The sequence below is a fragment of the Sphaerodactylus townsendi genome, linkage group LG05 (genome assembly GCF_021028975.2).
Source record: "Sphaerodactylus townsendi isolate TG3544 linkage group LG05, MPM_Stown_v2.3, whole genome shotgun sequence".
Classification (NCBI taxonomy): Eukaryota; Metazoa; Chordata; class Lepidosauria; order Squamata; family Sphaerodactylidae; genus Sphaerodactylus; species Sphaerodactylus townsendi.
In genome coordinates, this window is record NC_059429.1 from 125,198,695 (window position 1) to 125,218,526 (window position 19,832).

Consider the following 19,832-nt stretch of genomic DNA (forward strand, 5'->3'; position numbering starts at 1 on the left):
ATCGCCATTGTGTGGGCAGTTTTGATGATGATTGATCTAAGGGGTAATTTTCAACTTCAGATAAGGAAGCCCTCAGCAAACTTCCAATCTATTGTGTTTTTCAAGTGTTAACTCTTATGCACCTGATGAGACACCCAGGGAAGCTACGGAAGTGTCCTCCTATGCCACTTGAAGATGACTTGTTTACTAAGGCTTGGATTCTGTGTCTTCCTTCTTCTTGTGTGAGCACAGCCTTGTTTTACAAAGGCTCCCTTCTATGGCGCGCTCCTGTAGCAGCAGGCCCTTTTTGCTCATGTAAGATGCCTCTTTCCCCCGGTCGTTCTTCCCTCTGCGGCAGAATAGCTAAGACAGGCTCTTCCATATCAAAAGGTAGCAGTAATAACACGCTGTATTTAAATAGCATGTTCCCTAAATGCTCACGCTATTCCATACCTATTATTTCAGTAACCCTGACAACAGCCCTGTAAGACAGGTTATATTATTATCATTTGCCAATGGAAGGCTGAGACGGGAGCATCGTGCTTGGAAAAACTGTGATGGGTACTCAATGAATTTTGCGAGCCTTACGAGCTTCTGAGGTGTTGTTAGTTAGGCGGCGCGGCAATTATGGGCACATTTTGGTTTCTGTAGTGCCACAATTCAGATGTGTAGTGGAAGGCCGGATAGAAGAGGGTGTGGCTCTAGGTCACCAGCCGAGCCATGCAGCATGCTTGCGCCATCTTTCCCCTGTTCCTTTAAAACCGCAGTAAGAGCCGCAGGGAAGTCGTATCCTTCCTTCTCTCTCTTTCACTGCTGTGCAATATCTGTGTGAGTGTTGTAACAATGCCACCTTCGAGAAGGTGCCAAGCAGGAAGGAAATAATCATTTCATTATAAACAGTATGGGGTAAATTCTGTTCAAATTAGCGTGGTGAGCGATGCCAGAGCTGAAAAGAATTTTTTTTTTTAAAAAACCCATCAACCCAGAATCCAACCTTGTGTGAAGTGCTGCAGGCACACGGATGGGAGTTGAATGTAGTTTGAGAAACATTACTTTTCATGTCTGAAGCGTCTGCCAATGGTGAGGCGTCTCTGTGGATGTACATAAAAGAAAAGTTTCTGAATGGGATAACAGCAGCTAGACCAGGGGTCTGCAACCTGCGGCTCTCCAGATTTTCATATACAAATCCCATCAGCCCCTGCCAGCACGGCCAATTGGCCATGGTGGCAGGGGCTGATGGGATTTGTAGTCCATGAACATCTGGAGAGCCGCAGGTTGCAGACCCCTGAGCTAGACTAACAGATGTTCTAAACTGATCCTACTTTGAGAACGGGATTGGTTGAGATGGCCGGTATGGCCCCTTACAACACTATGATTCTATGACTTTCTATGTTAGATTCGTTCGTTAATTTAGTTGGATTACAGTTAGCCGTTACCGTTAGTTCGTTGGTTACAGTTACCGATTCGTTAGGTTCGTTAAGTTAGTTAGAGATTACGTTAGTCGATCGTTAAGTTCCGTCGATCGATCGATCGATCAATCAAGATGGGTGGCCTTTAGCTCCATTTTCTGTCAGTGATTGAGTGTATCAGTGATTGGGTCGATGCAAGAAATTCTGTTATAATATTGCTATCCATTTTTGTATGTTTTTATCTGGAGGAAGTGTGCTCCAGAATTTTCTGCTCCCCCCCCCCAGCGGCTTCCCCCCTTCCCACACTTACCTTAGTTCCTTTCCTTTTTGAGAACTTTTTCAGGCTGCAAAAGGCCTGTTCACAATAAAAACGGCCTGAGGAACTACAGTTCCCAGGAGACCTTGGGGCTCACAAGGTCTCCTGGGAACTGTAGTTTCTCAGGCCATTTTTGCTGCGAACAGGCCTTTTGCAGCCTGAAAAAGTTCTCAAAAAGGAAAGGAACTAAGAGAAGTGAGGGAAGGGGGAAAGGGGATGCCGTGGGGAGAGGGGGAAAGGGGGAGGGGCCTGGGGCAATTTTCTGCACCCCCCAGGCATGCGCCTGGTGCACGCCCCCCCCCTGTCTCCTTGTAGCTTCGCTGCTGGTGTGCTCTGCGGGTCACTTCCCATAAATGTATCTGTGCTGTCTGCAGGGAACATCACCCATTAATACAGAAATTGAGTTGTATGCCCAGTTCTGGAATAGTGAACTGAAATCAGAGATTGAACAACCATGGCTTCAAACGCTCCACCACACAAGAATAGGCAGTCTCAGACCCTGCCAAACAATAGCCCTTGGTTTGTTTTCACTTATACTGGGGTGGAACCAACCATCGTCCAAGGCTCCATCTCCAATATTACGGCAATGGAAGCAAAAGGAGAGAAAAAGGGTGTTTTTTTAATATCTCCCTTTCCTCTACTGTAAGGAGTCTCAAAGCGACATCCTTTGGTTATTTTTCAAAACTCTACCTGCCTGACAGCGTTACTGATGCAAACAGGCATCCATTGACATTGTTAAAAATTAGTTAGAATAATGAACACCAAACAGTTGGATTTTTTTTTAATACAGCATTTAGTTTACTGATTTTTTATGATGACTAGTTTAATTATCAGTTTAAACCACAGTAAGATGGGAGGGGGAGTTGAGCGCCACAGGGCTGTGAGAACAAGCATTGTCAGACAGGCGTTTGTGTGGTGCTGTAATTTAGGATGAATTATTTATTTCATGAAAGGTCCACCTTTCCTGCTGCAACCTGAGGCAGCGTGCAAGTATAAGTATGAACTTTTGTGTCGGTAAGTGTATTACAGAACATGACCATCAGGCAATCAATAAGTGGATTGACAAGATATGCTAGCATTTGCATCTAACAGTCAGGATTCCTGGTGAGGTGAAAGAATGCAGTTGGGCTGGGATGGTCGATCGTGAGGAAAACGTATCACACAGCACAACATTTTTCTTTGTGGCAACACGACAATCAGGATAGGAAAGACTTCGTCCCTAAGAAAAGTCACCTCCAGAACCATTACACGGTAGCTTTAATCCTTCTAAAACAGGCTCATCAACTTTTTGGAGAATGTGGGCATATTTAGAATTCATACATAAGGTGAGGGTGGACAATTGGGTAACGCTGAACTCAAAGAAAAACACTGGAAAATACTAACAAGGTATTTCGGGGGGTGCCTCCTTCCAAAAAAGCAGCAATATTCATTCATTCATTCATTCATTCATTCATTCATTCATTCATTCATTCATTCATTCATTCATTTGTTGGATTTATAGGCCGCCTCGCTCCCGAAGGGCTCGAGGCGGCTCACAATATGGCTGTTCTCTAAGAAAGCAAATCAATACAAAAATATAACTTACCCATTAAAAACTTAAGCAGCAATTACGAGAGATAAATACAAATTAAAACAACAGAAGTTGTTAAAACTGAAGCCGATCTAAAGGCCAAAAGGGGTAGTGGGTAGGGGGTAGGCAGGGCCCAAGATGGAATCAGGACCCAACCAAGATGGAAAAACAGGCAGCCTTGGGGGGGGGGGGCGGTAGAACCGCAGCCAGCCCCCCCAAAAGCCCGGTGGAAGGAAGGAACTCAATAAAAGGAAACTCAAAAAGTAGACCCCCAAAATCATGTTTTTGGGGGGTCCATTCAGCCCGCCGCGAAGGAAGGAAGGAAGGAAGGAAGGAAGGAAGGAAGGAAGGAAGGAAGGAAGGAAGGAAGGAAGGAAGGAAGGAAGGAAGGAAGGAAGGAAGGAAGGAAGGAAGGAAGGAAGGAAGGAAGGAAAACCCACCTTTCCTCCCCCGTCCTTCCTTCCCTTACCTGCAGCCTGACCAGGCCCAGCATAACTGAAGAGTTGTAGCAGATTGGGAGACCACTCTATCTCTAATATTAAAATTGTACAGAAAATGAAGCTTGGGTTCACTTTATTGAGAGCTTAAGGAAATTTGACTCCAGTTGTGTTTATATTATTATTATGTTTACCTTTAACAGTGTGCAAGAAGTAACAATCAGAATGAAGACAGAGATCTCCATGAATGCATTCTGATTCCGTGTTGAGCATAAAACGATAATTTTACACCAGGAGCTCGTAAAGTGCACTTTTACTGGAAGTGTTTTAGTATTTGTCAAGTGTATTTTTGTCAAGTGTATTGACATGTGTTGGAGTTGACAATTTAATTGTGACTGTATAGTCACATTGTTTTGTATAACTACAGTGACTACGCTGTTCCGCTACTATCCTTATGTTAGTTTTTAATGGAATTTGTTCCTGTTTATTGTTATCATGGAAGAAGTTGTGTTTAATACAGGCGGGGCTGAAATGGTTGTCTGCAGTATTATTTTCTTCACCACTGGGTATAATTTAAGCCTAGTGTTACAGTTTTCAGCTGTTTTGTGCACATTATATGCTGTAGCCCTCTATTTTGTGTTGAATAATTGGGACTCTGACGTGGCATGCTGAACACAGCCACAAAATGGCGGCAACAAAATGGCTGCTGAGGGAGGCAGAGCCAGTCATAAAATGATTGCCATGGCTTAACTTCAGTAACACAGTGCAGATCCTTGTGCTGTAGTGGTGCAGCAACTGTGGTGAAGCAACTTCAAAATAACTTTCCCACCAAGTCAGATCTCCAATAGTAATCAGAAGTCTTGCTGGGCAGAAGTTATATTTCCTAAGAAGACTTACCAGGCACCAGAAAGGTGTACCAGGCACCAGATAGGTGAACCCTGCCCTGTAGGGTTGTCTTTTGGACATAATGGGATGTACCCCATGTATGCTCACCTGATCCCTTATGGAACAGTTTAGGTCACAAATCTAATTAATAACAGTCATAGAGTTGGGAGAGACCCCAAGGGCCATCAAGTCCAACCCCCTGCAATGCAGGAACACATAATCAAAGCACTCCATCCAGCCTCTGTTTAAAAGCCTCTAAAGAAGGAGACTCCACCACACTCTGAGGTAGTGCATTCCACTGTCAAACAGCCCTTACTATCAGAATGTTTTTCCCGATGTTTTGGTGGAATCTCTTTTCCTTCACCTTGAACCCATTACTCCTGGTTCTAGTCTCTGGAGCCGCAGAAAACAAGCTTGCTCCCTCACCAAAATGACATCCCTTCAAATATCTAAACAGGGCTATCATGTCACCTCTTCACCTTCTCTTCACCAAACTAAACATACCCAGCTCCCTAAGTCTCTCCTCGTAGGGCATGGATACCAGACCTTTTACATTTTGGTTGCCCTCCTCTGGGCTCCGTTCCAGCTCGTCAATATCCTTCTTGAATTGCGGTGCCCAATCTGCTTTAAAAACATTTTCCTTTTTTTAAAACAACAACAACAACAACATATTCAACACTGACACGAAATTACCTTTTAATTGGGATACCCTCCGGAACGATGCTAGGGAACCTTTCCAAATGAGAAGCAGATTTGGAAGCTCTAGGAAGCAGAGGATATATTTTTTCAAATCCTGGGGTTTGTTTGTGGGTTTTTTTGTTTGTTTTTTTAAAGGCAGCACCCTGCCCAAACCCTGAGTTTGCACTCTTGCTTTGAAGGAAGGCTCATCAGTGTGCGAAGCAGACTTCTGCCTCCGGGCCATTTATAGTGCTGGAGCTTGTGAAGCTAAAACAGTTTGATGTGTAATTGCAAGAGGAAATGGAAAACCTGCTGAGCATGGCAGGATAGAGCGTCTTATCACCCTTTATGTGCATCCAGCGCTCGCCGAAATTGCCAGCGGATCCGCGACGCCGACCGAACGGTGACATTTTTCATGGGCCGCCGTGTTCTGAATCAACACTGCAACAGTGCGATTAGAGTAGGTAAAGCAGGGGAAACAATCAGAGAGCTACATGTGACAGATCAAGTTTTAGTCATTCCCGGCGCCTTATTGCCTGCTGCCTCGTGTGATATGCAAAGCAGCTCCTCCAGATGCATTACACCTTCACATTGCCTGAAAATTGAATTTTATTTGGTGGCCTGCGTATAATTTATAGCACTCTTCCAATACACTTCAGTTCTCATTTAGCTAAAAGTGTGTTCTTTATTTGCTGCTGGCGAGGAAACAGAAGAGATGTGGGGGGGGGGATGGGGGGGATATCCCTGAGCACTCAGCACCACTTCACAAATATGGAAAAAAACGGGATATTGAAGTTTGAAGGCACTTCTGATGTCTTATTGACAAGGACTTGTGGAGCGGGTGAAAAGATGCGCTTGATTCTTAGCTCTATCATCCATGCCTGAAAATGTGGCAGGAGGTCGGTCTGGAAGTCCAAGGTGATGGAGACAGTGGTGGGATCCAAAATTTTTAGTAAGGTTCCCATGGTGGTGGGATTCGAACTGTGGTGTAGCGCCAGTGGGGCTGGGCAGGGCACGACGGGGGCATGGCCAGGCATTCCAGGGGCGGGGTATTCCTGGGCGGGGCTGTGGCACAAGGGCAGCCAGCAGCTGCATGCCGGTCACTTGGGTGGGAAACGAATGCACGCAGGCGCAGGCTGCCACGCACGCCGGTGCACCTCCTGCTAGACTGCTTCAAGTTCTGCGCGCTACTGCTGAGAAGAGGGGCATAACTAAGGCAAAAATCACGTGGCAAAATCACCAATTAGTAACCCCCTCTCGGCACACACAAATAATTAGTAACCTACTCTCAGGAACCTGTGAGAACCTGCTGGATCCCACCTCTGGATGGAAAGGAACTGTGGCTCAGGGGTAGAGCATTGGCTTGGGATGGTCAGGCAACGGATGATGTGAAAGTCTGGAACCCTGCAGAATCGCTGCCGATCTTAGTGGACAATACTGGCCTTGATGGACAAATGGACTGATTCGAGATAAGGCAGCTTCGTGTGTTCAGTGGTGGAAAGATGTGAAGTTGTTATTCTCCCTGCAAAGGACCAGCAGAATGTGCAAATGCACCCTTGACACCAGCATTAGAAGGAGGAGGAGGAGGAGGAGGAGGAGTTTGGATTTATACTCCCTTTCTTTCCTGTATGGAGACTCAAAGGGGCTTACACCCTCCTTTCCCTGCTCTTAAGTACCCTGTGAGGTGGGTGGGGCTGAGAGAGCTCCAAGAGCCGTGACTAGCCCAAGGTCACCCAGCTGGCATGTGTTGGAGTGCATAAGCTAATCTGGTTCTCCCGATAAGCCTCCACAGCTCAAGTGGCAGAGCAGGGAATCAAACCTGGTTCTTCAGATTTGACTGCACCTGCTCTTAACTACTACGCCATGCTGGCTCTCTTAGGGAGCGTGCAAGCTCTGAATCCCCCCTTCCTTGAGTGATGAATTTAGTATACCAGGCTTACTCGAAGCTTTTTGGCTTTTCCCAAGATTCCTAAAGTTTTCCCTGTAGAAGAACAAGTCAACCTCCTTCAAACATTATTTATGGGAAATCTGTTGAGAATCTGGGCATGTATGGAACCCTCTGAGAATGTGTCCATTTGCTGAATCTGATAAACCTTCAAAAATTGCAGATGTAAACACCTTCACAATATGGTGAGCGACTGAACGTGCATTTATCATGTGCTTTCATTCTTCTCCTACATCAGTGGTGGTGAACCTTTGGCACTCCAGATGTTACGGACTACAATTCCCATCAGCCCCTGCCAATTGTCCATACTGGCAGGGGCTGATGGGAATTGTAGTCCATAACATCTGGAGTGCCAAAGGTTCTCCACCACGGTCCTACATAATGGCATTAACTGCTAGGCAAGACTGAAAATAACCTCAGCCTCCTTCTGTATTATTATTTGGAGAGACCGGCCACTGAGGGTGCCCCTGCCCCCTCCTCTTTACCCCCATGGGCCCTAATACCATCAGGACCCATTATTTCGCATTAGGAGGGTTTCGTAAGGGCGCGGGCGACGTTTTAAGATATGACTGTTGTTTTAATTATATGTATGTTTTTAGCTGATGTTTTATCTGTACACCGCCCTGAGCCCTTCGGGGATAGGGCGGTATACTAAATTTAATTAATAATAATAATAATAATAATAATAATAATAATAATAATAATAATAATAATAATAATAATAATAATAATAATAATTAGAAGGACGCCAGTGACCAGTACATGGGAAGATTGGAGAAATCCTCAGTCTCCTGAACCACTGAAAATATTGAAAAGTGATAGGTGAGATTGGCAGCGGATTCACAGTAAGATCTGCTGTTTTTAAAGTCTACTGGCTCCAACTAATTGTACTATATATTTTATGGACTTACTATCGACTATCCCAAAACTTCATTTAATAACTATGAGTAACATTGAACTGTGTTTTGACCATCCCCTTTTCAGGGTTGTAAAGAACCTAACTGAATTTAATTTACAAGACTCGAGATAATCCCTTATTTTCTTTTGGCAAGAATAATTCCTAATGTGGATTAATTAAATTTGAAGAGGAGAAATCTCAAAATATCGTGGAGACATATTCAGGCAGGTTGGGAACACAAAGTGTCTGTTTCATTTTTACATTCTTCAATCAAAGAAGATATTTTCAAGGAGGGACAACAGAGCAGCTGTTGTCTTTGTTGCGTTGCTTTAAAGAGCTTGTCCTCTGTTAGATGTTTACCGTAATGACAAAAATGTTTTATTTCGTTTTATGATGAATCGGAGACTTTTCAAAATGAAAGAGCAAATAAATATTGACTTTGGACTTTTTTCCTATTTATCTGAACTGTTTATCTGTTTGAGACTCACCGTATTATTGGGATTTATAAACATCTTTGGAACTTTCACAAATATTGTCGACATTTTAATGGAAAAGAAGAAATAAGTGATATATATATATATATATATAAATTTTATCAACTGTCAGTGTAACCTCTAACTGTGGGTTCTGTGGGGCAGAACTTGGAATGAGTTTGCAACAACAAATTTTAAAAACAAAATGGTTTACTTTCTTAACATATAACATCAAACATCAACATTTAACATCACACTTCAAGGTCCTGTTCAGGTTGCATTTTCAAGTCCTTCTAGTTACAGTTTACTGATACTGCCAAGTCCAATTCTTCTTTGCAACTGGGTTGGCTCCTGAAGACTCCAAGGGCTTGGTGAACAGGATTCAACATGATGAAGGTTTCCAGGAGAACTCTCACCCATTACAACCACAAAAAGAAACACTGAAACAATACACTCCAACATTTACAACATTGCAAAAATAAACAACTACCTTCCCAGTAGTTCCCAACAACATTGCAGTTACCTTAACAAGGTGTTAAGGGCTTATAGAAATCAAGATCCAAGTCTGGTAGCCTTGTCTCCTCCAAACTACATGAGGTCTGCAGTCTCCTCCTACTTTGGGTCTCCACCCCTTTCTGGGTCAACCCATTCTGAGCATGTGGGTTACATCAGCTAAAGTATATGTAACCCCCATGCCCAGAATGGGTTGGCCCAGAATGGGTTGACCCAGAAAGGGGTGGAGTCTGAAGGGAAGCAGAATGCTGCAGAACTCAGAGCTCTTTGGAGAAGACAAGGGTACCGGACTCGGACCTTGATTTCTATAAGCCACTGTAACACCTATGTTAAAACAATTTACAATATTGTTGGGAACTACTGGGAAACCAGATATTGTTTACTTTAATAGTGTAAATGTTGGAGTGTATTCAGGGACACACAATGATTGTAATGAGTGAGAGTTCTCCTGGAGCCCTTCATCATGTTACAACCTATTCATCAGGCGCCAGGTCTTCAGGAGCTCCCAACCAACTTGCAAAAGAAGATTTGGACAACTGGCAATATCAGTAGACTGTAAATAGAAGGGACTTGAAAATGCAACCTGAACAGGACAACTTGAATTGTAACGTTAAATGTTGATGTTTTAAAAGTGTTAATTGTAAAGAAAAGTAAACCATTTTGTTGTTTAAGTAGTTCTTTGCTAACTTCATTCCAGGTTCTACCCCACAAAACTCCCCAAGCTTCGAGTTACATATATACATTGTGGGCTTTTGTGTTTCTATAATCTACAATCTAAAGGGGGAGGGGTGAAACTGCTTAGGAGGTGCCTTGACCCTGATGCTGGTGTGAATGCCCCTTGGACTTGGGGAGAGGACATTATGACAATATTCGTTGCTTCCGAAAAACCTTGCTGGGGGGGTGAGGTTCGAAAGCAGCATCCTCGCGCCGCTCGGGGCCATGCGAACCCCTCCCCAGGGACGCTTTTTTTAGTGTCCCTGGCGTGCTCTTTACCGCCCGTGCGGAAAGGGCCAGGGAGTCTCAAAACAGCTTACAATTGCCTTCCCTTTCCCTCCCTTCAAGAGGTAGACAGATTTGAGAGAGTCCTGAGAGAACTGTGTCTTGCCCAAGGTCACCCAGCAGGCTTCATGCGGAGGAGTGGGGAATCAAACCTGGTTATTCAGATTGGAGTCCGCCACTCTTCACCACGCTGGCTGAAGGTTTCCCTGGGCTTGTAGAACTCTAAGGAAAGCTGTTGGCAGACTCCATTGTTCAATTTTCGTTATCCGTAGTGGGATGCTCATCCTTTTGGCTATTAGATATAGTGATACGAACCTGAATTAATTTCTCATATGAGAATGCACAAATCCATTTTGGGTTTTTAATTTAAAATTCAATTTGCTTTGAATTAATACTCTTTGCGTGAACGCGTTGTGAGTAAAATGTTTAAACAAAAATTTGTTTGAACGGATGAGTAAGGGACATTGTTTGGTCATTACCGATCTAGGCGTGTGCCTCTTCTTTTGTTTGGTTATATGATTAACTACTTATGTTGGACAACTACCCGGGCTATCTATTTCCTTGTACCACATTTAGACTGTCAATAATTGATCCACGTATGTGTTTCTGTCCTTGCAGATGTCTTCTCCTGCACTGGTTAACGCTCCTACCAATCAGCAGTGATAAAATAAATAATGCTGCCTTAAGAGCCACCCCAATGCATAATTAATATGTGCTGTACAACAGGAAACTTTGAGAGCAAGAGGTATATGTGATGGAAAGTAAGGCAGGCCTGAAAGCTAGCTTTTGATGCTAAAACATTCATTATCGGAAATACAAATGACATTTGCATTAATGTAAATTATAGATGCTTAAAAGCTATGGCAGTCGAAGGAGCAAAGATGGAATGCTGGGCAGAATGAATAAGTAGTAAATGGCTGAGAAAATCTCCTTGTGGAAAACTAGGTGGATAGTTCTTGTGCTCGGTACCAGAAATTGGGACAAACACAACAAATAATTTGTGTCCCTTTTTTTGGTTTTCCCCCTAGTTCTTTGGTTGTTATTATATGAGTCCTGATTGGGTAGCCCAGGGTAGCCTGATCTCATTAGATTTTAGAAGCTAAGCAGGGTCAGTCCTGGTTAGTACTTGGATGGGAGACCACAAAGGAAGTCCAGGGTTGCTAGAGAGAAAAAGAGAGAAGATGAAGAATTGATACTCCACTTCCTTCCCATCGGTCATTACAAAGGGTCACTACTTATCCATACCTCTCCAGGATCGGGTTTGTCCACACTGTAAAAATCAAGTGGAGACTCTTGCTCACATTATTCTTGACTGTCCGAGATATGTGGGCATTAGGAATTTCTCTCCTAGGCCGGCCCTGGACAAATCTGAAAGTGACTCTGACTGTTCTGTTGTGGAGCTTCTGTTAAATAACACAGATGTCATGCTCTTGGAAAAAGTAGCAAAATTTCTTTTACAAGTGACAGAACTTTCTAAGTAATGTATACTGCTATATAGTCTTCCTGTCTGTGCTTTGAATGTACTCTTGATTTGTATTTCAAAAATGTCTGGCAATGCTCTAGAACCTATTTTTAAATGCAAAATAAAGGTTGTTGTTGTTGTTGATGATGATGATACCCCACTTTTCTCTACTGCAAGAAGTCTCAAAGGAACTTACAACTCCCTTGCTTCTTCTCCCTACACAGAGTCCTCGGTAGGTTGGTGAGGCTAAGAGAGTTCTGAGAGAACAGTGACTAGCCCAAGATCACCCACCAAGCTCCTTGTGGAGAAGAAGGGAAACAAATCCAGTTCACCATATTAGAGTCCAGCGCCCATGTGGAAAAATGGGGAACCAAACCCAGTAAGAGTCCACGACTCTTAACCACTACCCCAGGGATGGTGAACCTTTTCGAGACCGAGTGCCCAAATTGCAACTCAAAACCCACTTATTTATTGCGAAGTGCCAACACAGCAATTTAACCTGAATATTGAGGTTTTCGTTTAGAAAAACGGTTGGCTCCAAGATGTGCATTACTCAGGAGTAAGCTTGGTGGTAGTCAGTGGATTTGCTTTGAAGCAACCGTGCAACTCTTCCAACGGGTGAATCACGACCCTAGGAGGGTTTACTCAGAAGCAAGCCCCATTGCCAGCAACCAAGCTTACAACCGATCTGCCTGCTCTTTTTTCCCTATGTGACTTGCTAGGAACAATAAATTATGGTTGAGGAGTAATTTTTTTGTCATTTGATTTTGTTGTTTTATTGGGAATCCTTCCTGTCAAAGGTGAAATAAATAAGCTTCTCTCTTAATATAGCAGCACCCAGGTGTGGAATCAGGGTAGAGAATTTTATGGGGTCGAGGATGAAGCGGTATTCCCAGGGTCCCTGTAAACTCCCTTTATCACGGAGCAAGTCTTGCCTGCAGTGCTTCAGCTAAACTCTTTCTGTTGTTTGGAGACTATAGAACTTGCCAGTTCTTCCTTTATCTCAAAAACTCAAAGGCTGTCTGCTTCTGGCACACTTTCCCCAAGTATTTATTCTACAGAATTCTTTTCTCAGTCAGTGCGAGATAATGTTCTTATGTATCCGTTCAAGCTTTGCCCTCATTAAATGCCTCTGACCACGTTTTCTTGACTTGCGGGTTTTAATTGTTACTTTCTCAGGGGGGGAAAAAGAAAAGAAAATGAATCAGAGTTGATTCCTATGTCAAAAATGGGGGAAAAGTGGAACTTGAGTCAGCAGCATACTGACAATATGGTTCCATAAACTACCGCGCGATATCTTTGAACAGGTGTGGATGTCACAGCAACATTAGAAGGGGCCTTTTCATCAGAGCATTGTGGTCCATTTAGCTTTAACTGGTGCATACTGTAGCTTTTCCCGGTCTTGCAACAGAACATCCTTGGAACAGGAAATGTCATAACTGGTATTTTCCACATGGAAACTGTGCCCTACCATTGAGCTGTGGACTAGTGGAATTGCCAAGGAGCCAGAAAGAAAGGTCCTAATGGAGATTATTTTTATTTATGTATTCCACCCCTGCCTGGTGGAACGCTCTTCCTCCAGCTGTCCGGGTCCTGCGGGACCTTGGTGAGTTCCGCAGGGCCTGTAAGACGGAGCTGTTCCACCGGGCCTTTGGCGAGACTGGCCGCGGATTTACTGCCCCCCAATGAGGCTGCCATTTCCATTCTGGCAGGGCCGTGATTCTGTTTTGGGTCCTGCCTTTCCCCTTCCCGGCCTTTTGTGATCAGGCGCTGTTCTTTTGTTTGATGTTCTGCTGTTTATTTCTGTTTTATTCATTTTAATGTATTTGCTGATGCATCCTTGTTTTAATGGGATTATTCTATGTTCATATGCTGCGGCACTGGTTATTGCTGAACCTGTGAACTGCCTCGAGCCCTTCGGGGGTGAGGCGGTCTACAAATATAATAAATATTTATTTATTTATTTATTTATTTATTTATTTGTTTATTTTTTACCCCGCTCTTCCCCCAAAGGGGCTCAGGGCAGCTACAATATGAAAACAAACAATAAAACATCATGCTATTAAACAAATTAATAATAGGTCTAAAATACTCAACTCTGATGGCGACTTATTAAAACTCGCATATCCTCCACCCCCAGGAGGCCAGAATGTCCCAGCTGGCCCTCAGGGAAAGCCCGGGGAAAGCCCGGCTCTGCAGAAGCTACTCAGATCCCACAGGGCCCTGATCTCGGATGGGAGCATATTCCACCAGGTAGGGGCCAGGCCTGAGAAGGCCCTGGCCCTTGTCCAGGCCAGCTGGATGGTTTTGGGGCCAGGGATTTCCAAGTGGTTCCCCTCCAAAGAACGGAGGGGCCTGCCTGGGCAACATGGAGAGAGGCGGTCCCTAAGGTATGTGGGTCCAAGACCGCTCATATCCTTAAAGGTCAAAGATAACCTAGTACTCGACAGGCAGCCAATTGAGATGGAATAGGACAGGTGTCACATGGTCCCTACTCGAGGCTCCAGCATGCTAAACAAGCTTGTTTGATGTCAAACCCAGGTTTTCCCAGAAATGGCATCACACCATTGCTGATGGCTGCTTCCTCGTATGTCCACACCCCTCCTAGTCTTCTGCTGGTTGCTAAGCCCAGTCCTGAACTAGTTTTCTCCTCACCAAACCTCATTTCAGCCATTAGCAGAGGGGGATCCACTTGTACTAATTTTCCCCTTCCAGCGCCAATTTCATGTTTATCTAGAACTGTTCCCGCAGGTCTCCTGAATGCCACTATAAAAATACCGGGGGCGCGGGGGGGGGGGGATGAGCAGCAAGAGGAGGAAGTTTCATTCTGCTACTGGAGCTCTCCTTGCACTTTGTCGGATAAAACCCAGTATGCGGGCACTTTCTTGCAGTCAAGTGTGATCTACTTAAACATTAAGAGGATTTATCAAACAAATAATAGGAACTGAGTGATAGATCACAGCATAGAGAATCCGTCATTGCTTTTACCTCCAGGATGCTACCCAGATTTAAGGCTCAAGGTGAGTCTTATCTTCTCTTTCACTGTATGTAGGTGGCACGTAAATAAGTGTATTTGAATGTGAGACCTTCCTGCCTGCACTTGCAGTATTTGAGCTCAATCCTGGGGGTGAAAGAACCTGTGAATAGTTTAAGGGACATGATCTTCTCATGTGGTATCTATCAGAAATGATCAGAAAACCTTCTGATCAAAACAACAAAACAAGAGGCTATATTCCAACTTTTCCCTTCCTTTCAAACACTGAGAATATAGTCCTCCCTTTTCCTTAATGTCCTGCGTGGGTGGGAGGGGCTCCCTAAATGTTGAGATAATGTGCCATTTGGATAAATGCTTTTTCATATTGACCAGGAATAGAAATATTGGATACATTTTCTGAATAAAACTTTGCTTAAATTTATGTTAAAAAGTCAACTTTTTCTGCAAAAGGGTACTTTCCTATATCCTAGAGCAGGGGTGGGCAAATATTTTTTTCCATGGGGCCACATAAGAAACAGAAAATATTGTGGAGGGCCGGGCCAAAAGGCAGGGGGGCCAGTCAGGGTCATCCGGCGGGCCGGATGTGGCCCCAGTGGCGTAGCTAGGGAAAATTGAGCCCGGGACAAAATCTGAGTTTTGCGCGCCCCCCCCCCCCGGCATATGGGCAGCGCCCCTCCCCCTTCCCCACCATGACCAAACACCATCACATTTATAGGAACATGCCCCAACACATGAGATCTGGAACACACCCAGTGCTCCCTAGTTTTAAACAACATTGAAAGTGATGCTATTTTTTGACAGGAGGAATCACCCTGAAAGCAGCATCACTTTTAATGTTATTTAAACTAGAAAACCAGATTCTCCTTTTAAATTCACCTTAAAGAGAGACTCCTCCACGGTTTGCTCTCTAGTTTTAAACAACATTTGATGAAAGTGATGCTGTTTCAGGGTTGAATTTCCACCATCCAAACAGCACCATTATTGTCCAAAGTTGGTTGTTGTGGAGTTTTTTCTAAAGAAGCTGCATCCGGCATGTGGTCTGGTGAGATCTTGTGGCTGGTACGTCTTCAGAGGTGTATCCTTGGAGTGGCTGAGTATCTTCAGAGGTGTATCACAGAGAGAGAAGTCTGGTATACACTGTGTCCAGACTTCTCTTATAACAGACTTCTCCCTGTGATACACCTCTGAAGATGCCCATTACAAGCCACAGAAAGGCTAAATGGCTTGTTAGGGAACAAAGATCTGCACCAGACCATGGCCACACAGCCTGTAAAAACCCACAACAATCAGTTGAATCTGGTTGTGAAAGCCTTCAACTTAATACTTTCAATGTTTTTTTTTTACCCAATCCTAGGGAGCCCAGATTCTCCCTTTAGGAAATCCCACTCCAAAGGGGGGGTGGATTTAAAGAAGAATCGGGGAAAGTGAAATTTGAGGGTGCTTGTCAGGGAGAGCAATGTTTAAGATAACAGTACCAAAATTTTTAGAGCTATCTTTAGGAGACTATCCTGATTATACCACCCAGGTTTGAGTGAGAGTTTGGTTCAGGGGGGGGGGTCCAAGAGTTATGGATGCAGCCTTCAAAGGGTAGCCCCATCTACCATTATCTCCCATTGGAAACAATGAGGGATGGGGCACTCCTTTTGGGGGTCGCATAACGTTTGGACCCCCTGCTTCTCCTAAAACCTGGAAATTGGTATCAGAAGGATACTATCCTATATGATACCACCTAGGTTTAGTGAAGTTTGATTCCAGAGGGTCCCAAAGTTATGGACCCTCAAAATGATAACCCCATCTGCTATGTTAGCTCCCCATTTGGAAACAATGGAGGGATGGAGGTCACCCCCCCTTTGGGGGTCCATAACTTTGGACCCCCTGAACCAAACTTCACCAAACTTGGCTGATATCATCAGGAGAGTCACCTGACGATAGCCTGAAATTTTGGTGCCACTAGCCTAAAAACTGTGCCTCCTGCAGACCAAAATTGGAAAAAACAGTAAAAAATACAGAAAGCTTCAAACGAACCTGCAATTTTTCCGCCCACCACAAGGTGGCGCCCGGGGCGCTTGTCCCCGGATGTCCCCATGGTAGCTACGCCTGTGTGTGGCCCGCGGGCCGTATAATGCCCAGGTCTGTCCTAGAGTGTTGGTTGTGGTGTTGGTTGTGTTATTATGGTATTCTTCTGATTTTAATGTGTCCCTTGGGATGAAAAAAATACTTCCATTTTCATGGTTAATCTTTTGAGTTTTCTATATGTACATAATCAGGATGGCGTACATGGTACTCCATGTGGTTCTTACGATATGCCTGAGAGATAGAGTAGGCTATTTCAGCCCAAATATCACTGGCCCAATACCCCTGAGAATATTTCACGTAAAATGAATTCAGTGTTCACAAATGTATACTTAGTTTTAGTGCTTCATCAGTTGTCTTAATTTCTCTTTCTGTTCTTTCAACAGTAGATTTCATTTTCGCTTGTATATTTTGGGTGTTTGATTTATGTCATTAAAATAACCATTTTTAACAGCTCAAAAGTACAAAAGAGCCAACCCCCTTGCACAAAATGCATACCCTGTTTCTCTGTATTATTCTGTTAAAAATGTACTGTGCTCTCAAGTCTAGTTCTAATATTTCTAAACAAACATCCTCCAATGTGCCAATTTCCAAAGAAAAGAAACTATGAAATGAAGCACACAAATAAAATATTTCTCTACCTGTAATTTTTTTTGCCTCTTCCCTTATTTACTCCATCTTCACTTTTTATTTGGGGTTAAGTATTCAGGGCCCATTACACATAGAATGCTTACTTTGGGGCTCTGCATGGGCTCTGCATGCACATGGGCTCTGCGTGGGGCTCTGCATGCACAGTAGGCTTGCAGAGGGGTCTCCTCATGTTTTTTTGGTTGATACTCAATGAGGCACTCCCTCCTGGGCCTGCAGTTTTTCTGTAGAGAACTCCTCAGGCTGGTTCTCTTAACTCCACCCACCAAGTGATTCTTAAATGCATAGATCTTGAAGGCACACATTCTTATTCTTAAAGGCACAGATCTCACTGCACCCCGTAGTCAAAATTGCTGGTTTAGCCTTTAAATTGCAGTTTTATCCATGTTACTGTTCCGAAAATAATCCCCCACCCCAATGAACGAGCAAAGCAATTCCATGAAGCACACACTGCCAAAGAAGGGGATACATAGAGCACTGCAAGAGCTGATATTCTCTTCCCCCACCTTTCATGCTGTCAGCAATTTTCTGACTGCAGGCAAGATCTAATGGCAGTGGTGAATAGAAACCTCCCATGGGGGTTGCTGGAATGATAAATCTAAAGCCAACTTTCTCGGTTTCCCTTCCTCCTCACCCCTGCTGTTTTGGGGTGGGAAGAAATAATGATCACAAATTTTCAGGATCTAAAAATGTACCTGTAAAAGAATCCCAAACTGGCAATAACACTCCCACTAAAAAACAGGAAAACAGAAAACAGTGCCCCCTGCCCCAAATCTTCACTCAGTCTTAATGCGAAAATATCAGTCCTGCAGATCCTGGCTGCTTATTGCAATAGGTGTTAGGCAGAAATATGTTAATTCAAGGGTGTGTGTCCCCCAACACACAGAAACACATCATCAGTTACTGGATATAATGCACAAGCCGAAAACCAAGCCATTCACTAGATTTTGTCACAATATTAAAAAGTTTGTAAGCCGCTTTGAGATTCCTCCTCTTGTTCCTCCTCCTCCTCCTTCCCCTATCATCCTCCTCCTCCTCCTCCTCCTCCTCTTCTTCTTCTTCTTCTTCTTCTTCTTCTTCTTCTTCTTCTTCTTCTTCTTCTTCTTCTTCTTCTTCTTCTTCTTCTTCTTCTTCTTCTTCTTCTTCTTCTTCTTCTTCTTCTTCTTCGCCTGCCTGCCTGCCTGCCTGCCTGCCTGCCTGCCTGCCTGCCTCCTTCCTTCCTTCCTTCCTTCCTTCCTTCCTTCCTTCCTTCCTTCCTTCCTTCCAATTTATACCCACGTTTTCCCATATAGCCCCTTCCTTCCTTCCTTCCTTCCTTCCTTCCTTCCTTCCTTCCTTCCATCCATCCATCCATCCATCCATCCATCCATCCATCCATCCATCCATCCATCCATCCATCCAGTTCTTTTGGCTCAAGCATACTGCGCATGCGGCCTACCTTATTTACTATTGCAGACAAAATACTTGATTTCAGAAATCATTTGTCTTGTTTTTCCTTTTCAAAAGCCCAGCTTCTGACTAGTGGCAAAAAAAGACAATTAAATGATAAAATGCTTGATTCTCTCTGATGAGGTCAACACATTGCTTCTCTGACATGAAGATCCATCTCGCTCTGTGAACACTTGACCTGCTGAATGTTAATGCTTTTAATAAACATTCATAAACCTCAGCAGTAGTCAAGGACTGAGCCAGCCTTTGGGATGTGTATATTCTGGCAGTGAAGTGCTTCGTGAGGGGAAGCGGGGAGAAGCGCGCAGCAAAATTTGGAGCTGCAAACAGAGCCTGTTCTTTCAAATGTGAATTTCAAATGAATCTGAATTTACTTTATCCACAATTTAGCAAGTCTATAAAATAGCCAGTGGTGGGATCTAAAATTTTTAGTAACAGGTTCCCATGGTGGTGGGATTAAAATGTGGCAGTAAGCTGCCAATGGGGGACTGGAGCAGAGACGCTTTTGAAGGGGGCGGGGCCAGAGCATTCGAGGCCGGGGGGGCATTCCCTGGGGCTGAGGGGGGCTGGCTGGCAAGGACACAGCTGCTCGCGGTGAATCACTTAAGGCCGAGGAAATGAATGCTGCACGCAGGCGCAGGCTGCCACGCACGCCAGTGCACCTCCTGCTAGACTGCTTCAAGTTCTGCGCCCTACTGCTGAGAGGAGGGGCGTAACTAAGGCAAAAATCACGTGGCAAAATCACCAATTAGTAACCCCCTTTCGGCACACACAAATAATTAGCAACCTACTCTCGGGATCCTGTGAGAACCTGCTGGATCCCACCTGTGAAAATAGCCCACATCTGGCTGGGGCCCTGTTTCCATAATAGTCCCCAAAGTCCCCGAATGCGCTCAGGGGTGCCCAGGTGCCTGCCAAGTGGGGGGTTTTTTTTGGGGAAGTCTGTGGAATCATGTGGTGCTTTTCCTGGCAAGGCTTCTGATTGGCTAGTAGGGATCTGACTGGCTGTGCAGATGGTTTTAAATGTTGTTTTGGTGGTAGCTACCACAACAGCACATGGATCTACACTGAGTTACTGAAGTTTGTTAGTTTGTTTTTCCATG

General features: G+C 44.2%; 1 protein-coding gene across 1 annotated transcript in view; it reads left to right on the top strand.

Annotated features, from left to right (window-relative positions):
- The window catches only part of CDH4 (cadherin 4), a 1,081,475-nt gene that overhangs the window by 248,418 nt on the left and 813,225 nt on the right, over positions 1–19,832 (top strand). The window lies entirely within an intron of this gene.